The sequence below is a fragment of the Adiantum capillus-veneris genome, chromosome 20, assembly GCF_014529385.1.
Source record: "Adiantum capillus-veneris isolate H3 chromosome 20, ASM1452938v2, whole genome shotgun sequence".
Classification (NCBI taxonomy): domain Eukaryota; kingdom Viridiplantae; phylum Streptophyta; class Polypodiopsida; order Polypodiales; family Pteridaceae; genus Adiantum; species Adiantum capillus-veneris.
Window position 1 is genome coordinate 20309913 of NC_140950.1, and position 13824 is coordinate 20323736.

Sequence of the window (13824 nt, forward strand, 5' to 3'; positions counted from 1 at the left end):
ATTACCCATTTCTTCACCACATTTGACATGTTAGTGCCATTAATTAACTGTGGCAAAAAGGCATAACTCGTCAAGAAAGCAAAAGGTCGTGGTAGCATGTATTGACAAAATCGTCGACAAGCAAATATTACACTAGCCATCACTAGCTCTACTTCCGAGAACTTTCTATCCGCTACCAACTTCACTCGGCTTGCACAATACACTGGCCTCATATAATGGCTGCCCTTCCGCTTTTGCAATAGCATGGCTCCAATGGCATCATCCCCTACTGAGGGATTTACATAAAAAACTTTCTCCCAATCAGGAGCCTGCATGACTGACAACCCCCCTAACACCTCTTTCACCTCTTGAAACACTTCTTCACACTTGTCATCCCATTGCAATGGATCATGCTTTGCCACCTGTTGTAATGGATAAAGAATCTGAGAAGACAAGGGAATAAACCTTGCCATGTACTTCACTTTGTGTATAAAGGTTGCCAATTGCTTCGTACTCGTAGGTGATGGAAGAAGAATAATAGACTTAACCTTGTCTAGATCAGCCTCAATGCCATTTTCTGACACCATGTGGCCCAATAACTTCACCCTTGGCTGTGCTAGATGACATTTCTTTGGATTTAGTTGTCCTCCACATTCATCATATCGAGCCAATACCATCTGCAGCTTCTCATGGTGTTCAGCCCTACTGCTATAAACATAGAAGTCATCCATAAAAGCTTTAACACAACTACCAATGAATGGTTCCAACACCCAATTTGCTCTCTCTTGATAGAAGGAAGGTCCATTTGACAACCCAAATGGCAATACTGTGTAGCAATAGCAGCCCCATGGCGTAATAAAAGTGGTCATTGTGTGGTCTTTAAGAGCAATCTTCAATTGAAAATAGCCTGAAAAACCATCACACACACTGTACCTCTCATAACCTGCTACTGAATCCAAGATCTGATCGATGAATGGAAGAGGATATGGGTTCTTCTTAGTGGCTGCGTTTAAGGGTTTAAAATCTACACAAATTCTCCACTTCCCATCCTTCTTTGGACTGACTACAACTGGACTCACCCTTTCTGTGGTCTCCACAGTGACTATGAACCCTGCCTTCAACAACTTGTCCACCTCTTCTCGCAAGGCTTCCATTTGCTCTTGACCCATCCTTCTTAGCCTTTTCCGCACTGGCTTAGCACCTTCTTTCAGCTCTATATGCATCTCTTCGCCCTTGAACCCTCTGATCTCTTCATATGAAGTAATGAACAAATCAGGAAAACGAGCCAGCATGTGCAAATATATATCCTTCTCCATAGCTGAGAGGTCTCCACTGATCATTTGTGTCATCAATTCCTTCTTCTTTGACAACTCAACCTTGGTTTGCATCAGCCCTTCAATCACTTAATAAGGCCCTTCACTTTCATCTTCAACCTCATTCGCAAATGCAACTAAACCAAACTCCTCGACTTCTTTGTCCATCAAAAGAAATGCAACATCAGCATCCTCATCACTGCTGGTAGTGCTATCACTGTCCTCATCTGTCACCGTGGAAGAGTCTTCATCACTAGACTCATCCTCATCTTCATAAAGCTCCTCTAATCGTTTCCTTGTGTCCATATTATAAAGCTTCTTGGTACCTGTCTTTCCATAGAAGCTAATCGTACCATGTCGCCAATCTTGAACAGCTCCCACTGCACGTAACCATGGTCTGCCCAGTGTAATAGGATATGCTCCCAACCTTGCTGGCATCACATGAAAATCAACTACTGCCTTTGCATCATATGTCTCCACTTCTAAGCTCTTTACAACACCCAAGCATTTTACTTTTTGATGGTTTGCCAATCTGATCCGAAAACCTGACACCCCAGCCACTGTGAGACCCATCTTCTCAACGCATGAGTGTGTTATGACGCATATTTGGGCTCCGCCATCCACATAACCTTGTCCCAAATTGTTCCTTTTATGCCACACATCTACTATTGGACAAATGTCTGGTAGTTCATCCATTGCCAACACCTTTACTGAACCTCTCTCTGGCTCTTTCTCCATTGGGTTAACCATCCTCTTCCACTATCGCTTTAGCTTAGGCACCATCTCTATAAGCTGCCCAAAAGTAGCATATGCCTTCCTGCTTGTCAGATCCTCCTTCAAGTCATAGCTTAATTGCCCATCCCCTAGTGGAAAATCTGAAACATGAAATTTTCGACGAGCTCTCCTTTTTCTCTTGGCCTTGACATCCTTGCCTTCATGACTCTTTCCCTTCTTCTTACTAGGACTTGGGGCATTTCTTCCTTCCTTATCCTCTGTGGTCCTCTTCCCAATAGGCATCACTAATGTATCCTCTAACTTTGATGCCTTTTCCAAGGTGACTACACTTAGCACTTTTGTCTTTCCCTTTTCCTCCTGGGTTAATCCGTTGGTTCCTTCATCTCCCTTAATTTTGATGCCACAATCATTTAACCTAGTTAATACCTGTCTTGGCAATGGATACATGTCTCCCCCCATCCTTGGTGGCTTATCACATTGCGGGTTGATGTGACCCAACTCTCCACAATTGTAACATGTGGGCGTCTGCCTCCAAAACCTACCATTGCTTTGTCCAACACCATTCCTAGGCCTTTCTTCACCTCCTGGCTAATTTGCAAACCTCCCTCGATCTCGATTATTTCCCACTTGACCTAGCATGTTTAGGCTGAGATTCTTCATCAAATCTACCACTTGCCTCATGTCTTGCCTTAGCCCATCATCTTGCACCGATGTAGTGACCACTGCTGGCATAACCTGAGTAGTAACAGGAACCACTAGTTCATGATGAACCCCTGACATGCGACCTTGTAAAGACTCTATAGGTTGAAATTCAGACCTCATGGGCAAAGACTCCACCCCTAACTGGCTCATTTTCCTCAACTTCCACTCTTTGTTCCTTGCTACCTCTAGTGCATCTTCATATGTCCTAGGCTTGTTTAGCTCCACTCTCCAACGTATATTCTCCCAAAGACCAGCCAAGAACCTATCCTTATTCATCATGTCAGGCGGGGGTACCTGTGGTACTAAGGCCTTGCACATCCGCTCCCATGCCAATGAGAACTTACGTATGTACGCATCTACCGGCTCACCTTCCTTTTGCACCAAACCTTGTACTTCTTGACACACTTTGTCAGGATCTTCTATCTTCACAAACTCCACTTCCAACCCATGCCTTAGATTGTCCCAACTCAATCTTACAGTTGGAGCCACTGCACGCAACTCCTCTTCAAATGTTTTGGACCAGACTCGTGCATCACTCTTCAAACAAATTTGGAGAAGACGTAACATCTGTGCTGGGTCATGGATCTGGTTGCTAATGCATGCAACCTCCATCTTTTCCAAAAAGTCTTCCACATCTTCATCACTTCTTCCATGAAACTCCGGATAAGAGAAAGCCATGGCTACCCAAGTTACAATGCTTTGAGAACCCCTTTGAACACACGTGCAAGAACCCAAAACTTTTGACTACCCAATCCCCAGAAACTTCAATGGAGCTCAACTTTAGATAAGGACAAACACATGCATATCAAATGAGTTTTCATAGTTGATCATCGGAATTACAACAGGCAAAGGACATTCCAAGATCTCTCTTAATCTTCTTGGCCCGAACATAAAGACTATGCGCTGCTGGAAAAAAATCTTCCTGGACACATGAACATTTATCTGGATTCTTTGAGTTAGATGAAATGGAGTGAATTGAGGGCCATTTTGATCATCCATTAAAGCCAACCATGAAGCTCCCAGGAAGGCACACCTGACTTAACCTCTGATTTTGCCAAAATTTCAGCAGCATAACAGCATAAATGGCTCAAAAGACCAAAAAACCAGCCATATAACTTGGAAAAAATTTTGCAGAGTTTCCCCAAAAATAGAGTAGTAGGAACCCAAAATATAGATTGTATATGTATGCATAAACTGTCAACAATAGAACCCGAGCATCAAGTAGGACTCACTAGTACATAGCCTATGGCGAGGTCACAAAAAGGATGCTCCATCTACCTGTATCACCGAAAGGATCTCCACATTTGAGAATCCCCCAACTCAATAAAAACCTCACGCTATCGACCCTCACACGAAGGCTAATGCAAATCGCGTATAGTCAAGTCTCAGAAATGACTATCTTCTACACCAAGTCTCAGAAATGGCTGGGACTGCCAAATACAACCAAGTATGGCTCCACAAATGCGTACAATGGCAGTTTCCACAAGTAACGTACAATCCAACAGACAATGCGCTCAAACATGCGCCAAGTGATACATACCCACAACAACTGCAAGTGACATCATTGCTAGTATATCACTGTACTCCAGCTACCTGTACCTGTGTGAATCACCTGTACCTGTACCTGTCCCTGTAACCTATAATCTGTAACCTGTAACCTGTAACCTGTAACCTATAATTTGTAATATGTAACGTGTAATCTGCAACCTGCAACCTGTAATCCCGAATGTCGAAGCTTGAAGCTCGAAGCAGAAGGTACTCGAAGAAGATCCTCCGTGGGGGTGCCAAAAGAATGTGAGCGGGATGGAAACACACACAACGCCTCGATAATGACCCGACACACACTCTTGGGATGATACACACACACATTATGGGGCACCACTCGGCTTACACAACCAGCCTGGCCGAGACAAGAAACACACAGACGGAGTGAGAAGAGAGAGATTTTCCACTTGCCCACTCAACACTCACACATACACACTCACACACACTCTCTCAATTCAGCTCAAAGGAGGAAAATTGCTGTTGTTTAGACTCAATGAAGCTCAGCCCAACACCAATGGGGCAAATAGTTTACACAGTATTGAGGAAATATACCAGATACAACCACAAAGTTAACCAGAGGCTTCAGTCACCGAAGAAGATTACACAGAAAAACAGCAGAAAATCTGTGAGGAATTTGGCAAAATGGACAGCGCCATTGCGTCCGGAACGCCCAAAAACCCCAGTCTACAATGTCAAAGTGCTCAAATCCGACCTCGGATGAGCAGTTTAGGGCCAAAAAATGCTCCAAAATACAGTAAAAAAACACTTGTGGCTGTTCCTCCTCTCTTCTCCACGTTTTTTTCTGGTCTTCTCTCTGTTTTTTCAGTTCCCACACTTAGCTTTATTAGTTGGGTACCCGTGGCCTTTTAGATGACCTCAAACGGATCCCGAACAGGCCAAAAACTGACCTCGCAGTGCATAGTTGTCACCTTTTTGCATCATCCACACACCTGGCACTCAGCTTTTCCCAATAATGCATCCCGCAACCACGTGAAGTGGCCCCAAAAAAAATTCCTCATGATGACCTTTTTGCATAATTCTCACAAGAAAACACCCACGTTGTGTCCGTACTTCTCCGCGTGCAAGTTTTGACCCTATTCGCCCTCCTGACACCACTAGATGCCATCTGACACACCTGCTTACCTCATATCGTCGGCCCGCGGATAGCTTCCTCGAGAAGTTTTACGCGCTACCAACTCCTCCTTATTGTAGAAAAACACACTAGTACTGGTAACGATGAAAATCGATGCACTATGTACATGGTGTCCTACCTGTACATATGTGGGCCCCACGTAACCACCTGGCTCTGGAAAATGGGCAATCCTTTATTCGATGCACCATGCATGTGTATGTACAGGTAGGACAGGGTGTACATAGTGCATCGATTTTCACTATCACCAGTACCAGTGTGTTTTTTCTACAATAAGGAGGAGTTGGTAGCGCGTAAAACTTCTCGAGGAAGCTATCCGCGGGCCAACGACATAAGGTAAGCAGGTGCGTCAGATGGCATCTAGTGGCATCAGGAGGTCGAACGGGGTCAATATTTGCACGTGGATGAGTACGGACACAACGTGGATGTTTTCTTGTGATAATTATGCAGAAAGGTCATCATGAGGACCATCTTTTGGGGCCACTTCACGTGGTTGCGAGACTCATTATTGGAAAAAGCTGAGTGCCAGGTGTGCGGATGATACAAAAAGGTGACAACTATGCACTGTGAGGTCAGTTTTTGGATTGTTCGGGGTCCGTTTGAGGTCATCTAAAAGGCCAAGGGTACCCAAGTGATAAAGCTAAGTGTGGGAACTGAAAAAACAAAGAGAAGACCAGAAAAAACGTGGAGAAGAGAGGAGGAACAGCCGCAACTGTGTTTTTGGGGTTTTTGGAGCCTGTTTTGGCCGTAAGCTGCTCATCCGAGGTCGGATTTGAGCACTTTGACATTGTAGAGTGGGGTTTTGGGCCGTTCCGGACGCGATGGCGCTGTCCATTTTGCCAAATTCCTCCCTCTTTTTTTGCAATTTTGGCTGTGTAAGTTTCTCCTATGAGCGAAGTTTCTGCTCCAATTTGTGGTTGTATCTAGCTTATTTTACTCATACTGTGTGAGCTATTTGCCCCATTGGTGTTGGTCCAAGATCATTTGTATCTAAATATCAGAAGTTCTCCTCTTTTGATCTGAGTTTTTTGGGTGTGTATGTGTCTATGTGTCGCTGTGTAGAGTGGGCAAGTGGATAGTCTCTCTCCTCTCACTCCATCGGTGTGTTCCCTGTCCCGGCCAGGTGTGTTGTGTAAGCCGAGTGGTGCCCCATAGTGTGTGTTTATATCATTCCAAGAGTGTGTGTCGGGTCATTATAGAGGCGTTCTGTGTTTTTCCATCCCACTCACATTCTTTTGGTGCCCCCACTGAGGAACTTCTTCGAGTACCTTCTGCTTCGAGCTTCAAGCTTCGAGATTCGGGATTACAGGTTGCAGGTTGCAGACTACAGGTTACAGGTTACAGGGTTAGGTACAAGTACAGGTACAGGTGATTCACACAGGTACAGGTAGCTGGAGTACAGTGATATACTAGCAGTGGTGTCACTTGCAGTTGTCGTGGGTATGCATCAGTTAGCGCCTGTTTGAGCGCATTGTCTGCTGGATTGTACGTTACTTGTGGAAACTGCCATTGTATGCATTTATGGAGCCATACTTGTTTTTATTTGGCGGTCCCAGCCATTTCTGAGACTTGGTCTGGAAGATAGTTGTTTCTGAGACTTGACTATACGCGATTTGCATTAGCCTTCGTGTGAGGGTCGATAGCGTGAGGTTTTATTGAGCTGGGGGATTCTCAAATGTGGAGATCCTTTCAGTGATACAGGTAGTTGGAGCACCCTTTTTGTGACCTCGCCATAGGCTATGTATTAGTGATTCCTATTTGATGCTCGGGTTCTATTGTTGACAGTTTATGCATACATATACAGTCTATATTTTGGGTTCTCACTGCTCTACTTCTGGGGAAACTCTGTCAAAATTTTTTCAAGTTATGATGGCTGGTTTTTTGGTCTTTTGAGCCATTTATGCTGTTATGCTACTGAAATTTTGGCAAAATCAGAGGATAAGTCAGGTGTGCTTTCTTGGGAGCTTCATGGTTGGCTTTAATGGATGATCAAAATGGACCTCAATTCACTCCTTTTCATTTAACTCAGAGAATCCAGATAAATGTTCATGTGTCCAGGAAGATTTTTTTCCAGCAGGGCATAGTCTTTATGTTCGGGCCAAGAAGATTACGAGAGATCCTGGAATGTCCTTTACCTGTTGTAATTCCAATGATTAACTATGAAAACTCATTTGATGTGCATGTGTTTGTCCTTATCTAAAGCTGAGCTCCATTGAAGTTTCTGGGGATTGGGTAGTGAAAAGTTTTGGGTTCTTGCACGTGTGTTTGAAGGGGTTCTCAAAGCATCGTAACTTGGGTAGCCATGGCTTCCTCTTATCCGGAGTTTCATGAAAGCAGTGATGAAGATGTAGAAGACTTTTTGGAAAAGATGGAGGTTGCCTGCATTAGCAACCAGATCCATGACCCTGCGCAGATGTTACGTCTTCTCCAAATCTGTTTGAAGAGTGATGCACGAGTTTGGTCCAAAGCATTTGAAGAGGAGTTGTGTCTGGCTGATCCACCTGTAAGATTGAGTTGGGACAATCTAAGGCATGGATTGCAAGCTGAGTTTTTGAAGATAGAAGATCCTGACAAAGTGTGGCAAGAAGTACAGGCTTTAGTGCAAAAGGAAGGTGAGCCAGTAGATGCGTACATACGTAAGTTTTCATTGGCATGGGAGAGGATGTGCAAGGCCTTAGCACCACAAGTACCCCCGCCTAACATGATGAAGAAGGACAGGTTCTTGGCTGGTCTTTGGGAGAATATACGTTGGAGAGTGGAGCTAAAGAATCCTAGGACATATGAAGATGCACTAGAGGTAGCAAGGAACAAAGAGTGGAAGTTGAGGAAAATGAGTCAGTTAGGGGTGGAGTCTTTGCCTATGAGGTCTGAATTTCAGCCTATGGATTCTTCACAAGGTCGTATGCCAGGGGTTCATCATGAACCAGTGGTTCCTCTTACTCCTCAGGTTATGCCAGCAGTGCAAGATGATGGGTTAAGGCAAGACATGAGGCAAGTGGTAGATTTAATGAAGAATCTCAGCCTAAACATGCTAGGTCAAGTGGGAAATAATCGAGGTCGAGGGAGGTTTGCAAATCAGCCAGGAGGTGAAGAAAGACCCAGGAATGGTGTTGGACAAAGTAATGGTAGGTTCTGGAGGCAAACACCCACGTGTTATAATTGTGGAAAGTTGGGACACATCAGCCCGCAATGTGATAAGCCACCAAGAATGGGGGGAGACATGTATCCATTGCCAAGAAAGATGCTAACTAGGTCAAATGATTATGGCATTGAAATTAAGGCAGATGAAGGAACCAGTGGATTAACCCAGGAGGAAAAGGGAAAGACAAAAGTGCTAAGTGTAGTCACCTTGGAAAAGGCATCAAAGCTAGAGGATACATTAGTGATGCCTATTGGGAAGAGGACCACAGAGGAAAAGGAAGGAAGAAGTGCCCCAGGTCCTAGCAAGAAGAAGGGAAAGAGCCATGAAGGTGAGGATGTCAAGGCCAAGGGAAAAAGGAGGGCTCGTCGCAAGTTTCATGTTTCAGATTTTCCACTAGGGGATGGGCAATTAAGCTATGACTTGAAGGAGGATCTGACAAGCAGGAAAGCCGATGTAACTTTTGGGCAGCTTATAGAGATGGTGCTAAGCTAAAGCGATAGTGGAAGAGGATGGTTAACCCAATGGAGAAAGAGCCAGAGAGAGGTTCAGTAAAGGTGTTGGCAATGGACGAGCTACCAGACATTTGTCCAATAGTAGATGTGTGGCACAAAAGAAAAAATTTGGGACAATGTTATGTGGATGGTGGAGCCCAAATAGACGTCATAACACACTCATGCGTTGAGAAGATGGGTCTTGCAGTGTCTGGGGTGTCAGGTTTCCGGATCAGATTGGCAAACCATCATAAAGTAAAATGTTTGGGTGTTGTAAAGAGCTTAGAAGTGAAGGCATATGATGCAAAGGCAGTGGTTGATTTTCATGTGATGCCAGCGGGATTGGGAGCATATCCGATTATATTGGGCAGACCATGGTTACGTGCAGTGGGAGCTGTTCAAGATTGGAGACGTGGTACGATTAGCCTCTATGGAAAGAAAGGTGCCAAGAAGCTTTATAATATGGACACAAGGAAACGATTGGAGGATCTTTATGAAGATGAGGATGAGTCAAGTGATGAAGACTATTCCACGGTGACAGATGAGGACAGTGATAGCACTACCAGCAGTGATGAGGATGTTGATGTTGCATTTCTTTTGATGGACAAAGGAGTCCAGGAGTCTGGTTTAGTTGCATTTGCAAATGAGGCTAAAGATGAAAGTTTGAGTTGTCAAAGAAGCAAGAATTGATGACACAAATGATCAGTGGAGACCTCTCAGCTATGGAGAAGGAGATATATTTGCATATGCTAGCTAGTTTTCCTGATTTGTTCATTACTTCATATGAAGAGATTAGAGGGTTCAAGGGTGAAGAGATGCATATAGAGCTGAAAGAAGGTGCTAAGCCAGTGCGGCAAAGGCTAAGAAGGATGGGCCAAGAGCAGATGGAAGCCTTGCGGGAAGGGGTGGACAAGCTATTGAAGGCAGGGTTCATAATCCCAGTGGAGACCACAGAATGGGTGAGTCCAGTAGTAGTGAGTCCAAAGAAGGATGGGAAGTGGAGGATTTGTGTAGATTTTAAACCCTTAAATGCAGCCACTAAGAAGAACCCATATCCTCTTCCATTCATTGATCAGATCTTGGATTCAGTGGCAGGTTATGAGAGATACAGTGTGTGTGATGGTTTTTCAGGCTATTTTCAATTGAAGATTGCTCTTAAAGACCGAACAAAGACAACTTTTATTACGCCATGGGGCTGCTATTGCTACATGGTATTGCCATTTGGGTTGTCAAATGGACCATCTTTCTATCAAGAGAGGGCAAATTGGGTATTGGAACCATTCATTGGTAGTTGTGTTAAAGCTTTTATGGACGACTTATGTGTCTACAGCAGTAGGGCTGAACACCATGAGAAGTTGCAGATGGTATTAGCTCGATATGATGAATGTGGAGGACAACTAAATCCAAAGAAATGTCATCTAGCACAGCCAAGGGTGAAGTTATTGGGCCACATGGTGTCAGAAAATGGCATTGAGGCTGATCCAGATAAGGTTAAGTCTATTATTCTTCTTCCATCACCTACGAGTACGAAGCAATTGGCAACCTTTATACACAAAGTGAAGTACATGGCACGGTTTATTCCATTGTCTTCGCAGCTTCTTTATCCATTACAACAAGTGGCAAAGCATGATCCATTGCAATGGGATAACAAGTATGAAGAAGTGTTTCAAGAGGTGAAAGAGGTGTTAGGGGGGTTGTCAGCCATGCAGGCTCCTGATTGGGAGAAAGTGTTTTATGTAAATCCATCAGTAGGGGATGATGCCATTGGAGGCATGCTATTGCAAAAGCGGAAGGGCAACCATTATATGAGGCCAATGTATTGTGCAAGCCGAGTGAAGTTGGTAGCAGAGAGAAAGTTCTCGGAAGTAGAGCTAGTGATGGCCAGTGTAATATTTGCTTGTCGACGATTTCGTCATTACTTGCTACCACGACCTTTTGTTTTCTTGACGAGTTATGCCTTTTTGCCACAATTAATTAATGGCACTAACATGTCAAATGTGGTGAAGAAATGGGTAATTGAGCTGCAAGAGTTTGAGTTCTCTTTTCTAGTGGAAGACAGTACAAGGGCTACCCTAGCTGATTTGTTGACCTACAAGGAGAATCCCCTTATTGTTAAGGAAGAGGTGGTGAGAAAGGTAGTTGAAGAAGTGCCACAGATCAGCAATGCACATGTGTTGTTCTTTGATGGTTCATATAGAAAGAGCCATGATGCAGCTTCAGGGGGTATAGCACTTTATGATCCAGAGGGGAAGCTAGTATGCAAGAGAGGGTTCAAATTGGATGCTCATAGTAACAATGAGGCTGAATATGCTACTCTGGAAGCCGGATTACACATTTGTTTGAAGCATGGGGTTCGAAGGTTGAGCATAAAAGGCGATGCCTTGTTAGTGGTGAAGCAAGTGCTGGGAGTGTTGAAGAGCAAGAACAGCTCATTGAAGGAAATGTGTTTCAGAATTAAAGGGCTGTTAAAAAAGTTTGAAGCATGGAGCATCAGACACATTGAACGTTCTCTAAATGGAGAAGCACATGAAGCAGCTCAAAGCATGATTGGGGAGCTATTTGTGTTGAGGACCAATTTACCTCTTTATCATGGCAGGGAAATTTTGGCTAAAGAAGAGGAGTTTTTACTAACAAGAATCATTCCAAAGGAGATTCAGAAGTCTAAGAAGTATGGTTTTGTGCGTAGAGCATACAGGTACAAATTGATTGGTGATGTCTTATACATGAAAGGGGCTGATCTTGTATTGAGACGTGTACCTTGGAGGGAGGAGCTTTACAGAGTGTTGGAAGAGAATCATGAAGGTGCATGTGGTGGACATTTTTCTCTAAAAATCACCTTGCATAAGATCTTGCAAGAGGGATATGTCTGGCCTAGTTTGCACAAGGATGTTCACCATTGGTGTAGGTCTTGCAATAGGTGTCAAGCATTTGGGAAGAGAGTGTTGAAGCCAGAGCTACAAAAAACCATGATGGCGTTTGATGTGTTTGAAAAGTGGGGGATTGATGCAATAGGCCCATTATCTATCACAAGCAGGGGCAAAAGCTATATTTTGACTGCAGTGGACTATCTCTCTAAATGGGCAGAGGCTATAGCAATAAAACAGATCACTGCAAAGGATGTGGCAAAATTTGTGTATGATGAAGTATGTTGCAAATTTGGGGTGCCACTGGAGCTACTTTCAGATAAGGGACTTGGCTTTAGAGCTAAACTGCTAGATTTTTTATGTGCAAAGATGAAGATTAGGCACCAGCATACCACTCCTTATTACCCACAGTGTAATGGCTTAAATGAAAGATTCAATGGTGAGTTGGTACAGATTCTTTCGAAAGTGACAGAGCACCAAGGAAAGAATTGGGATTTGGAATTGCCTAGTGCATTATGGGCTTATCGTACTTCGGTGAAGACAGGTACAGGGTTTACTCCATTTCATTTGGTATATGGAAAGGAAGCACTATTGCCTGTGGAAGTAGAGTTGCCTGCAGTCAAGATGTTAGAGAAGTTGCTTGGGCCGCTTAGTGATGCATTCAAAGAGAGGCTCTTGCAGTTACAAGAGGTTCAACTGGATAGGATGAGTGCATTGGAACATTATGGGCAGATGCAGGATAGGGCTTTGGCAAAGATAAATGAAAAGGTCAAAAGTAAGGGTATCAGGAAGCATGACTTGGTTTTGCGCTACAACAGTAAGCTGGACAACACCTTCCAAAAGAAGTTTCAAATTAAGTGGGAAGGCCCTTTCAAGGTAGTGGAGTGTTTCCCGAATGGTACATATCAGTTGGCTAACCTGGATGGAATTCTGCATAAGTCAAGGGTCAATGGGTTGCGTCTTAAATTATATCATGCCAGGTTAATGATGGTCGAGCAAGATGAGTTGTCCGTGGATCAAGCAGTGTTGGTGAAGGATGAGGAGACTTGTGACGTTGCGAGTCTCATATCGCTTTTTGCTGCTGTTGATCATGAATGATCTAGCAGGCTAGGGGATGGGCGAATTATGTCATGAGTTTTTTGGAGCAAGGGATTGCGCATATGTACATACACATGCATGGTGTCGAATAAAGGATTGCCCATTTTCCAAAGCTAGGTGGTTACGTGGGGTCCACATGTGTACAGGTAGGACAGGGTGTACATAGTGCATCGATTTTCACTATCACCAGTACCAGTGTGTTTTTTCTACAATAAGGAGGAGTTGGTAGCGCGTAAAACTTCTTGAGGAAGCTATCCGCGGGCCAACGACATAAGGTAAGCAGGTGCGTCAGATGGCATCTAGTGGCATCAGGAGGTCGAACGGGGTCAATATTTGCACGTGGATGAGTACGGACACAACGTGGATGTTTTCTTGTGATAATTATGCAGAAAGGTCATCATAAGGACCATCTTTTGGGGCCACTTCACGTGGTTGCGAGACTCATTATTGGAAAAAGCTGAGTGCCAGGTGTGCGGATGATACAAAAAGGTGACAACTATGCACTGTGAGGTCAGTTTTTGGATTGTTCGGGGTCCGTTTGAGGTCATCTAAAAGGCCAAGGGTACCCAAGTGATAAAGCTAAGTGTGGGAACTGAAAAAACAAAGAGAAGACCAGAAAAAACGTGGAGAAGAGAGGAGGAACAGCCGCAACTGTGTTTTTGGGGTTTTTGGAGCCTGTTTTGGCCGTAAGCTGCTCATCCGAGGTCGGATTTGAGCACTTTGACATTGTAGAGTGGGGTTTTGGGCCGTTCCGGACGCGATGGCGCTGTCCATTTTGCCAAATTCTTCCCTCTTTTTTTGCAAT